Consider the following 5,462-nt stretch of genomic DNA (forward strand, 5'->3'; position numbering starts at 1 on the left):
TTTCCAAATGTCACGTTTCTGCTTGTAATGGTATGACCTGAGCGGTAATTAGCTTCTAGCTTTTAATCTTCTACGAGATAATAATAATTATTAGTTTATTATTATTACTGAAGATTTGATAGTTCAAGTATTGAAACATCCGAGTATTCAAATATCTGAATATTATAAAACGTATGTTATCGCTGATCAATCGCCATCAAAAATCCTAAAGTAAAAAAATAATTGCAACGTGCATTCGCATATGCACCTTGACCACTGAACCGCGATCGCTACGCAGTAAACGATTCGTTTTTAGTCTGGTTACGTTAGGTTTCTTTGTGTCCATTTGCAAACTTGTATGTTATATTTCTTCGATTCAAAATGTCTTTCGTATTTCTTTTATGATGTCGGCAAAGTTTACATTAATAACTTGAGTTTTTCATAAACCGTTGGGTCACAAGTTTGTTTTTTCTCCACACGAAACTACAAATATGACAAATTAAATTCTCATACTTTCCATTTCTTTCAAAGCAGTCGCCATTACTTGGTCAAAGACTTATTTCCGCCACGATTCATATTAACCAAAATAAATTCATTTTTCGGAAGCGGAACTTTCACTTTCCGGATTTCGGAAAATTATGGAATTCAGTTAAACTCCCTAATTCAGAAGAATTTCGGAACTCGGGAAGAATCCGGAATTTAGAAAATTCCGAAATTGAGAAAAACTCCGGATTTCGAAAAAATCCCGATTGTTTCGAATTTCGGAATGTTAAGGAAATCATTAAATTCTAAATTCCGCATTTTTTCCAAATTCGGAATTATTACAAAATCGAAATTTTCCGAATTCCGGATTTTTTCCGGTTTTACTTTCGGGAGTCCGGAAAGTAGTAATTCCGGAATTGGCTATTCCTAGTTTATACACAACCTTTCAGAACTTAAGCTAGTAGCTGTCTGCAAACAAAGAAGTAATGCAAAGCATTTTGTATCCTGCAATACGTCATGTGTTAAAATCTGACAGCAGTTTCAGTGCATAACCAGAAATTGCATGTATCTAGCTACTGGAAGCTGAGGTATGAAGAATTGTATTTTGTCTTATCTTTTTCTGTCTTATACAACCCTGCAAACCACTGAATATCTAAACGGTTTTCGTTAAATCCAAGTTGTACTACTAACAGTTACATCCATTTGTGTCTATACGATCGTTTTACTAAAGCTTACTATACAATTTCGTTAGAAAGTCTTTCTCTGCTCTCCCGTAAAGTTATGATACAATCTACTACAGAATAAAGAACCAATCATCAATTTAACCAAGTTGATGTATTACTACACATGTTCTTCCGCCTCTGTCAACTCTGGTCGATCTTGTTGACGCGACATATTTGCTTTTTTATACTCCTTTCTTTGTTTACTTAACTAAACTGTAACTATTCTGAAATATACTACTGCGCATGCTTCGTAGATAAAGATTTCTGATGCCAACAGTTTCCGTTTTGTCCAAGGAATGTTCTTTTCTTATTCCCAGCATGACCCTTTTAATACATTATATGAAGAGCATGTAGGTCTAAATACCTCATGTATTACATAGAATGTAGGTTTAACTCTTCCAGCAAAGAAGAAACATGTGATCATAGTATACATCCCACAGAAGTGATAGCTGGCAATACAGTGGTCGTAATCCCTAACGACACAAGGCGTGAGCGGTGCCCTCCTCGCTGGTCTAGTGGCTAGCACGTGCGCCTTTGGTGCATGGTGTCCCGGGTTCGATTCCCGGCAGGAGATCATTTATGATTTTTAACTGTCCTCGATGTTTCTGTGTTCGTGTCCCTGTCGTTATAAGTTATTGGAAAAAGCAAGTTAAACGAGTGAAGCATGTAAAATTAGCAATAAGTAAGTTACTGAAACACGTTCGGTGAGTTAGTAAAAAAACAAAGTGGACAATAAACTGGCTTTTCGCGCCGTCCATGCGAGTTCGAATCTATTTCGGCTTGATTTTTTTTTATCCATTTTAGAGAAAATATTATTTCTTTTCACTACAGGTAGTCACTTTTTTCGTATTTTTCGCCGTCGTTCACAGTTAAAGTAACAGGCTATTCTTATTCTTTCTACGAATGATGGATCTTCTCTTTGGTTTCATGTTAAACATGCTCACGTAATGAAAGACGCTGTCGTTAATAATAATAATAATAATAATAATAATAATATCAAATATTAGTAGCCAACTCGTGTGTGTATTTCGACCATATAATTTTATATTATTATGGGGAAATAAGTAAGGCTGGCTGGCGCCCGCCCCCGTAATTTTTTCGATGCGCCTTATGGGTTCACGGTGTCCAACGTTGGTCCCATTCCTCTACCACCTCCTGTTCTCTCGATATAAGTTATCGACATTTTGCCTAAAGAGGGCTCTGCCTTGGCTCCATGACTACCCATGACAAAGACTCTTCCTTCATTTTGCATTCAAATCGCTTATTTTTTTGAGTACTATGAGTGCATACTGTCCAACGTTGCTCCCATCACTCAACAGTTTTCCGTTCTCTCGATATAAATTGCTAATATTTTGTTTGTAAGGGAGATATGGCGTTACAATCATTACGTTTGAAGAAGAATTGAGGAAGATATTGCCTTGCCACAAACAACACCTATTATCATTATTATTATTATTATTATTATTATTATTATTATTATTATTATTATTATTATTATTGTTTTACTTACCACTAATGTTGCCTACCTTTATTTGCATTGCAATGTGTTACTAAAAAGCAAATCAAATAACACTCCTCCCCATTCACGTTCCCGAACTCGAAATACATGATTTACAGTTCTTCTATGTTAGGGGAAAGCACATTTATTATATTATTCTTTCAAATAACACGTTTCACAAGCTACTTCACTTTTAATGTGTAACTTCTTATCACTAACAATCATTTTGTTCTGATACGAAAATAACCCCGTTCTGCAAACAAACAAGCAAAAAAAAAAGCCTGACCTTACCGAAAGGGCGTGAACCTTCTTTAGGCGATTAATCGGGTCCAATATTTCAATAGGTCCCTGCACAGAAATATTTCAGTAAAAGAGGAAAGGTTATTCAAACTTTCTGAATACCTCTTTATGGGCAAAATTTGGTTCCCTTGGAAGTTTTTAAGAGTTTGAAGGGCCGCCATATTGAACATTTTCATTTGATTATTCTGGTTAACGAAATCATCAAGATATTTCAACAATTAATGTTTGTGCCAAGTTTCGTCTCAATCCACTGAAAATTAGGGTGGTTATGGTATTCACAAATAGCGTTATATATATACAGGTAGATAGATAAATAGGCACACAGAGGGAGAGAGAAAAAGTGTTTTGCTCCCATCTCGCACTTGTGGTGCGTCAGAGGTAAACCAGCCTCCTTTTCAAACCGTACTGACCAGCATAACCTAAACACAAGCCTCTTACTTCCTAACGTAGAAACGTGATCGGGAGGTGTAAGGGATGTAGAAATTGTGTTTTTAATAACCATGAGTACGAGCCACTTCCATGTTTTTCTTTTTATTTTTTGCAGCTACATCGGAACGTTCAATTTTTATTCTTCGCTAATTGCAAATGGCGTTTCCATTCAAAATATGAGGAATTTTGGTGGCATTTGTTCGGATATTCTTCTCTTTCGAAATAAAGACAAGAGTAACAGCAATACGCAGACAAAAAGTATTATCAGTACTAAACATTACCAATAATAATTGCTACGAGAAACTCTTTTACCATCCGTCATGAGCTGTATGTATTACTAAGAAAAAATTTTAAAAATGTCCTTGCCGAGGATTCAAACTGGCGACCCTTGCATTTATAAGCCAGCACCTTAACCACTACACCAAGACCATGGCATGGTGAACGTTTGGTTGTCGGCGTATTTGCTTATATTTGTGTTTTATGTACCCACTTCGACAATTTTTTCTCTTTTTTCTAAGTTTAACAGCTGTTTCTAGCTTTCTCTTTCGGTATCGTCCTTTATTTACACTCTGCACTATTCGTATTCACAGCTTGTGCCCCTCTGCAATGTCTTATTCAGATTAAACTTTTCATTTTGCCCCTCAGTAAACATTTGATTGATTTAATTCTCATACTCTCCACGGATGGAGCGCAGGAATGCCAGACTCGAAAAATAGGTGTACATTTACTTTCCTGACAGATAATACCTCATGGCACTTCCTGTTTGAGTTTTTATTGGGTTAATTAATATTCAACCGTTTTCATATTAATGGCACTGGAAATTTGTTCTAATACAGGTACCAGTCTTGGCGGCCATTTTGAAAAAGGGGACCCACATGAAAAACCTTTTTCAGAACGCTTTTCAGTTTTTTAAAGACCTATCGAATCACTCGTCTCATATTTCTATTAAAATATTCAAAAATAGGCCCTGTGTCCACATAAAGGGTTGCTCTGGGTGTCACCGCGACACATTCTCTTCCAGTTCTGTTCCAGTGGACGTTCTGTTCCAGTTTCCTGTTTCACTTTTTGTTGTGTTCATTATTTCAAATCGTTTTCATATTAGTGTCAGCTGTCGTTTATTCTTAGAGAGACACCATGTCTTGATGATCACTATGAATAATGTGACTGATATGAAAAGTCTTTTACCACAACGCTGCTTAGTGTTTGTAGATCTATCGAGAGAACTGTTACAAGTCCCTCGTTCCGTTCAAAAATTTCAAAGTTGGACCTTGTTTCTCCATGAAGGGCAGCCCTAGGAGACACGGCCACAACATTATTCGATGTGCCTTATGGCGTTTACTATTTGAGTTTGTGTTGGTCATATTATGCTCAACTGTTTTTGAGATATTTCCGTGGAAAGATTAAGTGAAATGAAACATTTTACGAAAAAAGAAACTCAATATCAATATTGGAAACATTTTAGGTATTCCATTGACAGCATCAAGGCGCAAATGGAAGTTCTTTCTTCCTATTATCTTCTTGTTTCAATCTTACGAACGATGACAGAAGGTTATTAAACAATCTATTTTTCCCTTGGTATCCAGCTGTACTTGAACTATGTATATACATAACTTTTAAATATGAAATAAGAATTGGATTCTCGAGGAAATATATCAATTTTTCTTAAAAATAGATCATTATTAATGTTGACGGAAGTTTCTTTTTGTTGATCAACTAACCAACTGTAACAAATGAAATTGACGTCAACACCTAATCAGAAAGTGGATATAGTGGGAAACTAGAAGATAGTTTATAGGTTGACCGATATTTTTCCTAGCAAGGAAGTATGATTTATATCAACATTGTCATTAAAGAAATCAGTGAGGCAGTGTTTAATAAGATGGGTCAAGTCTAACGTCACATACCAATTTTTCGTACTTATTATTTATTAGACTCATTTTCTCTTGAAAAGTTAGATGAAGCGGGAGTTATAATTAATTTTGCTGTTGATAGAAAAAAAGTTTTTTAATGAATGTGTTGCAAGTAGACAGAAAACTTGATCGTCCATTTCA

Source organism: Thermobia domestica, chromosome 8 (genome assembly GCF_964235325.1).
Source record: "Thermobia domestica chromosome 8, izTheDome1.hap1.1, whole genome shotgun sequence".
Classification (NCBI taxonomy): domain Eukaryota; kingdom Metazoa; phylum Arthropoda; class Insecta; order Zygentoma; family Lepismatidae; genus Thermobia; species Thermobia domestica.